Genomic DNA, 15,415 nt, shown 5'->3' with positions numbered 1-15,415 from the left:
CTTCAGAAGATGAATCCAGCTGATGGTTCATGGAATTTCTGAAAAGAAAGGAAATCGTAACTCCATAACCGATAAGCAAGGCTCTACCTGAACTATATTTTCATCTGAAACTCCTCCATTGTTTGCAAAAGGTAAGTTTGAGATTTTCTCAGTTGAATCCCTTGTTCAGTGCTGCTGTTAATAGTAATGACACTTATTCTTGGAAAACAATCCATTTCAGCAGTAAGTGAAACGGTCCCTTACGTACATGAAGGTTTCGCTCTTGGAAGCGATGCCTTCGGAACAAGGGTCTGAAGGCACTTCATGTACAGTCTTGGTGTACTGATATGTTCCTGCTGCTGCTCCTACATCTACGAGTGTTTGCTCACGTATTTTCTTCTTGATCGTATATAGTTTTGAGACACTTCCTCTGAGCAGATACTGACTGTATGAGACTACAATTACAACCACTCTTTTCCAAAAAGGAAGTAGATCTGGTTGAGTTGGCAACTGGACCAAAGTCCACAGTAAGCTAGTCTATCAGGAGTCACATATCGCTTGCAGTTGTTTGTTTTTTGGACATTTCCAAAAACAGTGTGGTTATGTTTAGCTGGAAATGAACTGTTGTTCTTATTTTATGGCCCTTGAAGATGCTAAATGAGTATTTAACCAAGGATTAGCATGCATCAGTATCACCAAGGATGATGCCAGAGAAGCTGGTGTCTCTGGAAATGAAGCCATCTCTTGCTCTATTTATCAGTTGCAATTGGAGCATTTGTGCAGCATTAAATGATGCTGCTTGCTCAATGCAGTCGTCTTTACTGCCTAGTGATACATTTTCAGAGCGTTCACAGTGGTGGTTCTTCACAAGAGTGATAATTCTACAGGTCGTTTGCATCATTTGTGCATTTTCAATATTGAAAATTTAATTTGAGTCAAGGAATATGACCTACAGTTCCTCCTATCATGAATTTCCTCTGTTAAGGCTTTTAGGTATTGAAAGGACAATTTTAAAAAATTAAAAATTCTAATTAGCAAAGATGTTCGTAGTAGTGTTTTCAGTAGTAAAGCTTAATCAATTCGGCTGCGTACCGAAAGCCATTAAATAGATGAAGGGATCGTATCACTGCCAAAAAACTGCAGCCTCCTGCTCTTGAATGCCTTTTACTTCCCTCATCAAAAGTGTACAGGTTTCAGATGAGGATCGTCTTGAAATTAGCAGAGCCCATTTTGTCAGGAGCAATTCTGAAATGGGCTGTGCTGGAATTTTACCCACATACCTGTATGTGTGTCCGAAGTGCTGAAAATCCGTGGCCTACACTTGAAAGTAGGTAGGTAGCCTTCCTTTAAACCTTGAGTAAAGTCCATCAACTTAATGGCTTTTGGTCTTTCTCCTGGGAGGGGAAAGGATACAGCAGGGAAAGTACCTTCATATGCAATAACCCTCTTATTTCCCCCAGCGTGACAGGAAGCATGGATGCACCAACTCCTGCCAATGCCCTGCTAGCAAAAGGAGTTGACCACTGTCACTTCCCCTTAAAAGCCCAACTCCAAAAGTATTTTTCATCTTTATCCTATTGTTTGTATCTGTTCTGGAGTTGCTGGTCATGGCCTGAGTGTATCGTCCTGTTCCCTGCCCTCCCTGCTGTTGGCACAGGAGATTGCATCGCTGCTTTTCTCTATGGCGTAGATTTGTCCGTTATCTACAGATCAGGGCCATTAAGCATCCTGAGAAAGCGCACGGACCGCGGGCACAGCTGCCCCAGCTGGCCGAGGGCCCATATGATCAGCCTATGTATTAATTGCAGCTTTTGTTACGCTTTTTCCCTTAGGTCCAGTAAATGGAAGCAAGAAGTTAGTAAAATGCAGTCATCCATGCTTGCTGATTTATCGTTTCAGGAAAACAAAAACCTGACAGAAGCTTGGAAGATTGTGCCTTTTGTTTGGGACAAGCCTCCAACTTCCTTGTTCATGGGTAAAAGATTTCCCGTCTGTGAAAATTAAAAGCAATGTTTGACAAGGTCCCTTTAGCAAAACCAGCCACAAACTAGAAAATACATTAAGGATGGTTCTGGTTTTAATATAAATCAAAATTTTCTGAGTGTGTTTGTAGAATCTAGAAATGCTGCTCTCGCTGACAGCTGTTTGCTTCACGAGTCTCAGTAGCTCACAAAGAAACAAACAGATGGGTGACTTCCCAGCTTTTTTTATCATATAAACACACAAACTCAAGATTCTTGGTTTTTCGGGATTAAGTAATGTTCATGATTGAGATAGACATTATCGGGTTTCCTAGTTTTTTGCAGTTTAGTCCTTTTGTCTGTGCAAACAAAACCAGTAGGCTCTGAGGAAAGAAAATGGAGCAGGACATCGGGGTGTCCGTAGGACATGTCACAGGCTCATGTAATTGTTCATCTAAAGGCATAGTTGAAAGATACTGGAAAATCAAGTTTAGTCTTTTATTTAGATTTCATGAAAAGTGACTTCGAGACTGAGAATCACAGGGGAAAATTCTATGAATTTGTTAAACCGCAGTTAATCATTGTGCTTTAATGCAACTGGTTGCTGGCAGCGTTTGCATCTTGCATGGCGGTGTGGCGGTGATGCCCCTGAAACAGGCACTGGGGATAAAACCAACCCAAGCTGCTTTCCTGTGTTTATTCATGTCCATGAGAAGCGCAGAGACAACAAAAGCATGTATGGATGCTCATTTTAAGACTAAAAGATGATAAATAAACAAGCACAAAAAGAACATCCATTTGTACAAGAGCACATCCAGCAGGCTTTCTCTGTTGTTAGAGTAGAAAACAAATGAGGAAAAATAATGGCGAAATACAACTTTCATTTGTATTCAGGATCATTCCAGACAGATCTCAAAACAGTTAAATGCTGCCTTTGGATGGATTTGAAGCTGCCATCCTACTGCGTGTTTCCAGTCTGGTTGCCACTGTGTAGGCTTCCGTCAAAGTCGTCATTTACTTTCCTGTCAGCGTCTGGGGCCAGGCGAAGGGATCACACGGTTTCGAGGAACAGCGTGTGGTTTTTTCAGCTAGTAGCACTGTGTGCGATCCTCGAAAACTCTCGGACTCTGATGTTCTCCTTGGTCTTTAGATAGAAACCGTCACCTCAGGGCTGGTTCCAGCCGTTCATGTCTCTTGTCAATACAAAATTGTAAAAACAGAGCTCAGGCAGCTGAATCTCCTGTCCCATGTTACCCCATTTACTGAACCTCGCCTTCTAACTTCTAACACTGTGTTTAAAAATCATGACTGCAGAGCAAACAGATGTCCTCAGGTGGGTTGCATGCTGCTTTTGTTTATCAGCGTTCGTGTAGTTCCATCCCCTGCGAAATAAAATAAATATAGCAGCAGATGCTTCACAGCCTCTGTTAAAGTGTTTGCCTGACCTCTGAAAATATAGGACTCCTTGTACTCGGTTAAGCAATATTATTTATCTTAAGTGCTGCTGAAATTTTTTTCAGCATTAGATTTTTATTGGGTGCAAAGTACAAATGAGTTAGCTTATAGAGCTCTTGCATACGATGACTGTGCTTCCTGGATTTTGGAAATAGTCTATCCAAACTGCTCTCTATATTTCTCAGTAGGTTGTTTCTCAGTTCCGTGTAACATGCTAAAATAACGCGCTGCTCCCTTTTCCAGAAAGCGGGAAGCACGGGGGTTCTTGGGAGCCTTACCAAGGCAGATTTCATTTTCTCTTGTGAAAGAAACAGATGCATTTCCTTTTTACGCAAACTGAAGGGATCAGGGTTGGTTTATACCATCTGTCTTTTCCACAGATTTGATACAAATTAAATAATAGCATGGTGTATAATTTTGCATAGAACTATTGAATCCTAAAATAATTCAGGTTGGAAGGAACTTCAAGGGTTGATCCAGCCCAGCCTTCTGCTCAAAGCAGTGTTGTCACTGAATTGGGGCATGCCCTAATGCTTGCAGATACAGTTGAGTCTAAAAAAATAAAATAAATTAAAAAAAAAAAAAGTTAAATGAAGATATTTTCTTTTCTGAAATACCTTTTTCTTACTTTGATTTGTCGGTATTCTGTAACAGCCAGGTCATCTTATCTAGACTTTCAGATTTTGTCTGCAAATACAGATCTTCTTCTTACTGACTCTTCCATAGCTTTTTATTTCCCCAAATTCTCTTGCAGCTTATATTGTCTTTACACCATCCATTTGAGGGTTTTTTGGTCAAACTGAGGTAGAAGAAAGGAACTAAACCGACAAATAAATTGGAAAGGCGGTGGATTATGTGCTGGCTATGTTTGGAGTCAAAGAAATAGTTTGAGGCAACAGGCTTAACTCAATCTTAACATCAGAGGGTTTGGCCAGGTATTTTGGTTGCTCTGGGTACACAGCTAATCTTGTTTAAAATTTGCTGAAATATGATACGGAAAGCACAGTATTTGTCTAAACCTTCTTTATGTTTAGCATACAATGGCTGAGGTGGTTTGCAGATTAAAAACTGTCTCTTGACTTAATGCAGCATTTTGATGGGGAAAATATTTATATGTTTTATAAACAAACCTTGGCCTCCCAATGACAAACCGCAGGAAAACTGAAGAGTGCACGTTAGTTAAGAACTGGACGACAACAAAGGAAAGCTGCTGCTTCAGAGCCAGGAACAGGATCCAACACCACCAGTGGCAAATTAAGAAAGCCTTACAAATGATGTTTGTCCTGCCATGTTTGGAATAACGAGACAATGCAAGGAACAATGTGATTACAGAGATCTGGCCCCGATGTTGTTAGGCAGATCCCTCCTCCATCGTGCTCCACGGACCTTTCGACAGCTGCCCCCGTGTACCGCTCTCGGTGCCAGTGCCGCGCAGGAGCGTGCCGTGGGGAGAAAAAAGCGTACGGGCTTTGTGCGTGAAGGCTGGCCCCGGGTAGGGGAGGAAGAGTAGGGAGGAAGAGCTCAGCAGTGGGGATTGAATGACCACATCCTGGTGCGATGCAGCCTCCAAGGAACCTGCAGATTAGGACAGCGAGCTCGACAGGAGCCAGCAGGGTGTCCTGCCAGTAAGGAAGGCAAGGAGCACCCGGAGCCTCCTTAGCAGGAGCCGAGCCAGCAGATTGAGGGAAGCCATTTGCCCCTCTGCTCAGCGCTCGGCAGGCCGCACCTAGAGCACAGCGTCTGCTCCCCCGAGCTTCCTCTGGTTCCAGGCTGGCAAGGAGGGAATCGCAAAGATGCCGCCAGCCTCTTCGGCGGTGCAAGGCAGGAGGATGGAGGCAACAGACAGAAATTTAAGTGAGCGCGGCTCTGACCTGATGTAAGAGGAACAGGTTGCCCAGGAGGGCAGTGCAGCAGCGGGACAGGCTGACACAGCAGCTCTGAGTTTCTGTCCCTGGAGGTTTCCAAGCACCACCCGGATAAAAACCCAGCTGCTGGGCCTGACTGCGCAGCCACCCCGCTCGGAGCAGGAGCCCGGACTGGAGGCCCTGGAGGGCCCTTCCAGCCTGAACTCTCCTAGGGCTTGAACTCGTTTCCAAAGTCGCAAGGGTGGAACTGGCTGATTATTTTTAATCTCTGATGTTCAGCCGTTCATACAGCAACTTAAATCACGGCTCAATGCTTCATCCAGATGCTGGAGGTTTTATTTGCGATCCACCAGCAAACAGAACAGAAAGTTAGATTAATTTTTGTTGGATTATGTTTTCCTTTTGATACAGAATAAAGCCCCTTTGGAGACTTTTTAATGGAAACCACTCAGATAGGATCAGCACGCTTCTTCAAGGGACAGGAAAGGACTCTACACAGGAAGATCCAAATGACGGACGTTGGCCATTAGCGCACGCTCATGCTTATGACCTTTCTCGCAAGCACGTGAATTGTGAATGCACTTTGTTTGCTTGCCATGTGGTCTTGCCTTTTTATAAAAAAGTTCCTGTTTAAAAGACGTACGCAAGGGAATAAATCTTTGGGCCCACAGCCTCTTTGAGCATAGGCAGCCCCAGTATTTAACTTGTATCAAAGAGAATTTTAGTGGAAGCTTTTTGATAAAAAGTTGGCAGCATATCAGAGGAGCAATCTGACCGTGAGATGTGAACAAAGATGTCACACTGGGTGTTTAAATTTCTTACCTTTCCCTCTAATTGTATTTCTTTAAATTATTCTGAACAAAATACAAGCTAGAATACGATTGCCTTTAGAGTGTATGATATTTTCAAATAGTGACTCAGTTAAAGAAGTCATTAAATGTTACTTTTAGCATAATCCACCGATTTGACTGCTTAACGAGGCACAAGGCAAACTAGCAGCGGTTTAAAGTAGTAAGAATTAAGAGTGACCTGAAGAATGATTAGCTTTTAGCACAAAATCAGTAGGGATTAGAAGCTTGGACTGTTGCTTGACCTGTTTGATTTAACTGGGACAAAACCGCTTAGCTATATTTTAAAGTTGCCTTCTCTTTCGTGCGAGTGGCAAGCAGTCTAATACGGCAAAAGACAGGTTGAGTGTGAAAAAGGTAGAGTTCGAATAAATAAATACAAAATATTAAAGAGTTGATTAAAGGAAGGTGAGGGACAGAAGACAGATGTGAATATTCCCTCCTAATACATTTCACTCTCAGCTGGGTTTGGTCTTGCTTCCTTTAACTGCTGGGCTTTGATGTTTCAGGGTAGAAAGCAGACGCCTACTTTACCCAGGCTTTTGTGCTCCAGGCAGCATCGACCCTTTGTCTCGCAAGTGCTCGGGCAGGTTATAAATCTGTAACGTTGCACTTCACCTTTTGTGTCTTGCTTAATGACCTTTTAAAAATCAAGGCAGAATAGCTGAAGAAAACAGTATCAGCGATGGAAAAGCCGACACGTACGCAACCTGAGCTCTGATTTTTCAGATCGCTCCAGTCTGTTGAACAAAACTTCTTTTTCTTTGCTCTGTGGTTAAAAAAAAAAAAAAAAAAAAAGGAAAAAGGGGGACAGGAGAGTTTTTTCTTAGCCAGGTTCTCCGTCTTATAATTCAGTTGTAAAGTGCTTACTGGAAAAACAGTGCACAGAGTTATTAGCCTATGGAAAAAGGCTACAGTCATTCAAATATGAAAATAGATTCTCTGCACAAATATCTGCTATCTTGTTTTCAGAAGTCTGCGGAAAGCTGTTGTTTTAAGGGGCTCTTGCAAAAGCCATTGGAAATGGCATTGTTTGGTTCTCTTGCATAAAAACGATCGTTGAAGATTCTCATCAGACTCTTTTTCTGTTTCCCACAGTACTAAATTTAATGTGCGTAGCCTTCATATGAAGAAATATATATGATAACTTTTATCTGAATCCATGAAATTATATACTATTCCAGAGGAATGTCTTACGATAAAATGTTCTCCATCTGAATGAAAGGAAAACTGAATTTTCCCACCGTTTCCAATTTATTTTGGTGATGATTATCACGAGTACTTTGCATTCATGTGTACAATAGAAAAACATGGACGCTATTTTCTTCTGTTTATGTATTTTGCTTAAAATAAAAGATTACTGCAAAGGAAGGTATTTGAGGAAGAATACTTGCAGAGAGAGGCCAGATTTATTTTGGCTGGCTGTTCCTGCCTATCAGCAAGAGAACAACCTGCACAATTTACAGAGACCTTCAGCCTGCTTACAGCTGCCTTTACCACAATTACTTTTAATGTAGAATACCTGCCCTAGCTGAACTGACTTACGCTGACAATCCCTTGCAAGCTGTACCAAATATTTTCCAGTAGTTTTACTACTTAGATACCCCAAATAATTGGAATACCAAAAATAGAGCGTGTTATAGGCAGGCCACTTGTAATATTTGTAGTTTTTCCACGTCCGCAGTTGTACGCCCTGGCTCAGAGTGAATAGATTCCGAGTGAACCAGTTTTCAAGTGTCCTCACAGCCTTTATTGCTGCCACGGTTCTTTGGTTGGTCTTATCTATTCTCACAGTTTAACTGAAAGCCTTGTGTTCGCGTGTGTTTTTCCTCAAAGCTGCAGCACTCGGATAAATGTTATAAGGTCAGTCTGAAAAATGTATTAGATACTTTTAACGTCACAGCACGTGATGTAATTGCTAGCAGGGTGGCTGTAAAGCTCTGCCCTCTGCTTTGCAGGAGTTCATACCCTTCGTACGCTACGCGGCTGTGTTAACTTCTGGGTGCTGTGCTGTACCCTATACGGGACTTCATTTCCTTTGTTAGGGCTCTAATTGAATTCTTATTTCAGAATATTAGAATTTTCATCTAGTCTTTGCAGTTATCTGCTGGAGAGACCCTCATGTGGCAGGTTCTTCCCTGGCTGTGCGCTTCAGTCTATGAGCTTTGGACCTTTGGCCTTTGCGTAGATGACCCTGCCAGGGCTACAGATCCACACCATAAATCACTCTGATTCAATTTGTAAAAAACAGCCTGCTTTAACAAATAGTGTTCCAGATAGATTTGGGTTAAAGTGGCAGTGCTGCCTTGAGCCCAAATGCCTGGGTCTGGAAACATGGAGAGCAGAGAGCAGCTTTCTAGAAAAGAGGTGGTTGCGGGGAGCCGTGCCATTCGGTGTGATTTGCGAAGCTGTCGTTGAATTCCTTGATTATCTGTTAGTCTCTGGTAGAGGTGCTAGGAACCCATCTTCACAGTCCGGTAGGCATTACTGCATACTGGTAAAAAACTCAGACTGCCATCATAATAGTAAGTCTCATTAGCTGTGAGTGTTTGGATTCCCTGCCTTCTGCCCCAATGAAGACTGAAACTTAAATATTAACTTAAAATAATTTCTAATGGAAATAGTTACAGATCAGTTAAAAAAAAAAATTGCTATTATAGTAGTTTGTGTAGAGGACAATTTATTCCAGGCTGGCTTGCTATTTATCTTCATCTTTTTGAACAAAAATTTGATTTGGGTCAATTTTTGCCCCACTTCTCCAACTCCCTGTCCCAGAACATCTTGCAAAGAGCCAACAGCCTGATAATTGATGAAGCCACGTTACTGTATCATGGCATGATGCCCAGGAGCAGCAGGCTCGGTTTGTGGAATGCTGCTAGCATTCCGATTTACAATTTGCATCTGGTAAATGTTATTATAAAAAGCTTGTTTATATGTGATTGAGTCTTTCAGCTATAGGTGAAGGTAGCTACCTACTCCTAAAACTCAACCTTTCCTTCTTGTGTACAATGTAGCTGTATATTACAATATCCCCCCTGTATCTTGTAGTCGTCTATGTTTTAGAATTGTACTTTCCTTTTATTTCGTGTGTTACTGCTTCCACTGATGTGTATATATGTGTGTGTGTGTGTGTATGCCTATATATAGGTACATACAGAAGTCTGGAGTCTTACAGTTGTCCTCTGTCCATTTAATCTGAGTTCCCATAACTTCTCCAATCTGTCAGGAAAGGCGTAATTCTAAGAGTCAAGGGTTGCATTGCATAGCTGGTTTGCTCGTATGAAAGACTGGTAACGGTGCATTTTGCTGTCTGCCGTTTATAATACTGGGATGTTTTTTAAAAAAAGGGAGAAAAGGAGCAAGGGGTGGGAGGAGAGGGAACTACTGTCCTTCTGCTATTAGAAATAACGTTACTGCTGGTAGAGGACTCTCAGAAGTCATCAGTGACAATCAAATTCCTCTTAATAAGAACAAACGGCGCTGCTGATCGAGAACGTGCTGCAGGGAGCTTCTTATAAAAATTACTAAATACAAATTCTAACCCAGGAGTGTTAAGAGCATTGGTATCACAGCACTGCCTTTGCTTAAATTCCCTTCCAGGTAAATCTGAAGACAAGAAAAACAAACAAAACCCCAGGCTTAGGATCAGGCGCCGAAAAGCAGACCGCTGCTGGCCAAGCTTTTAGGGAGTGTGTGGTGCGGGGAGCGTGGTACGGTGTTGTATTGAAAATGATCTATTTGCCATGGAGTATCCTGGGATAATTGAATGCTCTATAATGAGGGCGCAGGATGTGTTAATCATTCCGTTTCAGCTTTCTTGACGGGAACTTGGCAGCAAGTTACAGCGAAACAGGCACTGATACTGAAGTTTTTATTACTGCTGCCCATGCGACCGGCAGATTTTATTATTGTATTGTTCTTCCTGATTTTCTAAATGGAGAAGCAAGTTACGCTATTGCTTCTATAGGCTCTGCTGGGGGCAAATTTTGCAAAATAACTTTCATAAAGTAAACTTTTACTTTCTCATGCATTAAGGTTTTTTTTTTTACCCTTATCTCAGTCTTTACTATTTTGGTTTTTAAGCTTCTATTTAGTCTGTTTAGCCAGAAAGTTGAAAACTCTAGGCAGCTCAATCTTCTGGAGAAGTTCAGACTTACTTAGGCATATATGTCTTAGTCAAAGGGGGTGGGGGAACAAGCTATTGGAAGAGTTAATTCTGTTTTATATCGCTTACTGTGCACACTCTTTTTGTTTTGTAAATGCATTTTATCTGTCAGAGGTGCTTCTGTGTATAAACTTCCAATATGTGTTGCCTCGCGTTAGCAAAACAAGCCCCTGGGCTTCAGCAGGCTGACGCCTCTTTCTTCAGGCTGAATCTGCTACTGAGCTCATTCGGTACTTGCTGAGAGACGATCAGGCATGATTCTTCTTTTTAATAAGCTTTATATGAGGCATTTGTAAATCATAAACAGGTGGATTGCCTGTTGTCCTACCAACTCGTCTCTGTCACGATCTCAAAACATTGCTATGGTTGCAGTAGAAATTGTGCTGACTTTTAAAATGTATTTCCATGTAATCTGAATGTTTGTGTTTTATGAGCTTTAATAGCTGGTTTTTAAAACAAATCAATCTTGTCCCATAACATGTGCGTTCATACCTGTGGGATGATAAACCCGAACTTCCCATTTATGCTCAAGCACTGCAGTATTGACAACCAGGACAATAGAAACCCATTTCAGGTTTTTTTTATATGAGTGACACTGGAGTCCTTTTTGCAGTGCTTGATAAGACACTGCGTTCTCTGCCAATCAAACTGTCATAAAACCACTGAAGTAAATGCACCTTTGGCATTTTTTCTGCTTACAACTTGCTTCGTAGACATCATCTGAGCTCTCTATACACAGAGACACTCCTTGGACTAGGACTGTCCCAACATCTAGTTCCCAAAATGTTTGAGCTGTATCAATGATTTGGAGCACTGAAATTCTCTGAGGACATGGAAATTAGTGCTGAATCCTCCTCCCTTGTATTTATGTGTTTGGAATGAAGTGCTGCACAGAAAGCCAAGTAGCCATCAGTTGCAGAGAATTTCAGCGGAAGGGGCTGGAGGAAGACTTCAGCACCTCGGTGGTTGACTTTGTGTCTTTATCCTGCTCTTTTAAGCAGCAGCTTTCCTTCACCTTAGGGAGCTTACTGTTCTTCTCCCAGGATTATTCATAGGTACAGCAGTGACTGTTGGGTTCCAGGATGTAAAACATTATGCTTTACTGCATGTAAGAAAGCATTTTGTGTAATGCTGAGAGTTTCATGTACAACAAACTCAAATGATTCTAGGTTTTCGAAGATATAACATTCTTGATAGAAAATGACTATGATTTATTTAGGGCTTAATCTCAACATCAACACAATCAGCAAAATGTAAAATTTCTGCCTTCCTTTCTCTCTCATAAATTCTTCATAACCACACGTATCTGGAAACTAATCAATCAAGATCTTTCTCCTACGTGCTGGGAACAATGAGTAGCCTTAGTAATGTGGGAAATGAATGGGTGTTGACATTATGAAGCTAATTTCAGTGGACGGAAACTAATAGATGTTTGTGAGGTTCTCTTCATATGATAAAAAGAAAGGGCATGGAAAAGTTTAGCTAGGAGGAGATGGGTTATAAGAAGACAAACCCCGTAGTTATTAAAATAGTGTCAGCTGTTTGGACTTTTTTTAATCAGAACTGTGTTTGAGTACTAGATGTCTAAATCATTTCAGAAGATATTAATAGGTAAAAGATAATAAAATAACCCAAATTTATTGCAATCTTATACCTTTTATAATATAACTTTAAATGCAAATTGCATTCAACTGCAAGAAGGGAAATAATGTCCCAAAGGCATTTCAATTAATAGCTGTAGTTAATTACACTCATAATTTTACTTGTGTGACTAATTATAATCAGGTTTTATGGGTGTATATGGATTTATTTCTGATACTAAAAGCCCCAAACAGCGGGTTATTTTTAGGAAATATATTTAAACTTCATAATGAAAACTGCATGTTCCCATTCTCGACAGTTGGCTTGAATGAGTTGTGTCTGCGTTCAGAAAGAGTTTGGAGGGCATCAAGAAGACGAACTCTCCTGGCTTTATCCAGCCTGGCTGGGGAGGCCACTGTGGCCCTGATGATACTCCTCCATTGCTCATGCTCCCAAATTCTTCGATTGCTTTTTATCCTGCGATGGGCACCGCGTCCACGTCAGCGGCCCCGAGGTGTTGGCCAGCTCAGTGTCTGGAAACACACTGGGAATGTTTCCTCTATTCCCTGCAGCCGCCGGTCCGGCACTTTGCAGCAGGCTCCTCCACCAGCCCCAAGCCACGCTACTTTTGGGGGATTTTTCTTGCGGTGTGAGGTTTGCTGCCACGTCTCTGCCACCCCAGGGCTACCTGAAACATGGTGGGGAAGGCAGTCCTGGCTGGTTTATTCTCTGAGACGAGCCCCCGGCAGATGCCCGCGGCGAGGGGGTTGCCGAGCTTGTTGGGCTCCCCTCAGCCTGACTGAAAGGGACCCTCAGAAGATGGCGGCCAGCAGCAGGTGAGGCCTGTGGGTGCCCAACCCCTAGCCTGCCACACCTGCGGTGCCAAGAGGACCTTTTCCTCTTTTTTTCCCCTTTCTTTTCTTTTTTTTTTCCCCCCTTTTTTCCTTTCAGCTCACTTTTTAAGTGGCAGGACTGCCCTGCCTGGCATTTGAACCCGACTTTTGTGCCGGTGGGTGCTGCAGCCTGCCCGCCCGCCATGCTGCCATGCCCGCCTCAGAGAGGCCCCAGCCCGGCCGCGCTGCCGCTTCCCACAGCCCGCGAACGGCAAAGCGGTCGGTCCTGCCTGCAAAGGACATTACAGGTGGGGAAATAACGCTGAGAAAGACAAGGTGCACAAAGACTTGCCATGCTGAGCACTGCCCCCGGGGTACGGGACGCCTCAGGCGGGCATCCTGGGTGCCTCGGCTGCTTCCTTATGGGTGCATCTCCTCAGGCTGAAACAGATGCTTTCGCAAGGCTCTGTAAGCAGCAAGGGAGAGAGGCAGCGTCCAAGCAAGGTGGGTTTCGGGTGCTTCTCGTGGTGTATTTCCACAGGCGATGCTGCTGCCCACAGGATCGTGGTCGGCCGCCATCCCCTGTGTCCGTGGGGAGCCGCCCCTCAGGGTGGGCAGCGTGGCAGGAAGCTACCCGGCTCGGTTTCCTCACGTGTATTGATTCAGTGCATCTCAGCTAGCATTTTCTGGGCTTTTCCACAGGTACACATTAATTTACTAGTAAATCCTGCATTTCCTTTTTATTTTTTAAAATTTAGATATGATTTTCTCCTATATGAAATGTTTTCAACAGCCGCCTCTGGCTGCACAGAGCTATCACGACATTTTTTTCTCTGTCACTGAAACTTCTCTAAATCCCATGTCATTTGTAGTGCTTATTGGAAGAAAATCACTGCGTTGACTTTTAACTCTGCTGAAAAGAGCCTCAAATATCCAAGCGTAATCATTTTTGTGGTGGAGCGTTACCTCCTGTGCAAGGTAAAGCGATAGGCAATGGGCCTCCCTGTCTCTGGATCAGAGGTGGTTGACGTTACACCTGGTGCTAACACATTTATTAGATTTCAAGACCAGGCTGGGAAGCTAGGTAGGTTTCTCTGTATCCTTTTTTGACTACGGGTGGGTGGAGGATATTTTACATGGCTTTGCTACGTGACATCTATTTAACAGGAAGGCTGCTGGCTGTGCCGGCAAATGCTGTCTTCCCTGTGAAATCCACATGGGCAAGGGAGGAAAGGAAAAAGCAAAAAGCTTTATCCTTTTCTCCAAGCGGTCATGGAAAAATAATTCTCTACAGAAGAAAAGTGTATTTTGAGCTCGTGTTTGTCAGCAGAAGGAGCTGACCATACAATGAAGCTGGCAAGTTCATTAAAATTCTTTGTGGATAATATATTTCTTGTGCGTAGTGGCTAGGTTTCCTTGACTTTTTCTGCTTCCTCAGAAAATGCTTTGCTGAAAACATATTGGATTAGGAATTTTTTTTTTTTTGTGCCTACCTCCTCCTGTCATCCAGCCCGCTCCCCGCTGATTGTCAGGTGGTTGTGATAGGAGTTAATCTGGGCCTGTTTTCATACGGCAGATCTGCTCATTCACCTCTCAGACCTCTGAAGGCTTGCACTCAGATCAAGGTCTGATCCAAAACTGGAAAAGGATTGCTTTTTGGGTGCTTTGTACAGCACCATGTAATCTCAGCTTGGTATATTTTTAGAGATGGGCAGGACCTACTGAAGTGTGGTGAATCTCCAGTTGCTGTTCAACCTTACGGTGAATGGACTTCACCACGCAGCCCTTTACAGGCAAACCATAAACCAAACTGCAAGCTGCCTCCAAAGGACAGCAAAGCTCATCCTCATGAGCAAAGCTACATCCAGACTTGGATAATCTCCCAGAATGTTTTGGTCTTTGCACTCTTGAACACGATTACTTCATGCGTCTGGTTTTCTGCAATTCAAATGCTAGTCTACCTCCGACTTGATTCAGACTGACAAAGCCCCTGCTGGTCTTTTTTGTTTTAAACCCAAAACATACATTTCTAGTGAATTTTAGTTTCCAGTATTGTTTCATTTTCTGTTGTACTCCAGTTGTCAGTCACAGAAGCTAAGCAGTCTCCAATATATGTGAAATGTATTAGCAAAGTTCTGCATTAACTTCGCTGTACGTGGGAAAACACTGTTCTTTCTGGGTCTTTCTAAATACCGCCGTTCCTCCCCCCACCCTTTCCTGTCTTGTCACAGCTTGGCAATTAGTTCTTCAGGAGTTACTGTTGTTTCCTAATGTCTTCGCAATAGAAGAAGTTTCATGCCAAATGTAGCGTAGACACAGTTCTTGAAAATCTGCGCCTGAAGCTACCTGTGGAACAGCAGATTACTTTTCCATAACTACCTTCGCAAAAGAAAACCAAATGTCCCACTTCAAGCCTTCCTGTCTTTTACTGGTTTTTTAATTGAATAGATTTTGCTGTAGATTTGTATTGATTTACTGCTTTAATACTAGTCCTGTTAATGTCACATCCTGCACCAGAACAGAATGTGTCTGCCTGGTTGCAAAGAGGTGCCGCTGACAAAGAACAAATTGAACTAGATCGTTGACACAGATGCAGATTATAGTGTTTCCCTTTTCCTCATTGGCAAAAAATTCAGATTCACTCAGTAAAAATGGTCGTACTTGTCTATCCAGATTTTATTCATGCTGAGGTTTGTGCAGAAGAATACTTACAGAGGACAAACCATCT

This window comes from Pelecanus crispus, chromosome 12, assembly GCF_030463565.1.
Source record: "Pelecanus crispus isolate bPelCri1 chromosome 12, bPelCri1.pri, whole genome shotgun sequence".
NCBI classification, from domain to species: Eukaryota; Metazoa; Chordata; class Aves; order Pelecaniformes; family Pelecanidae; genus Pelecanus; species Pelecanus crispus.
Note: the sequence above shows the minus strand (reverse complement) of the source record.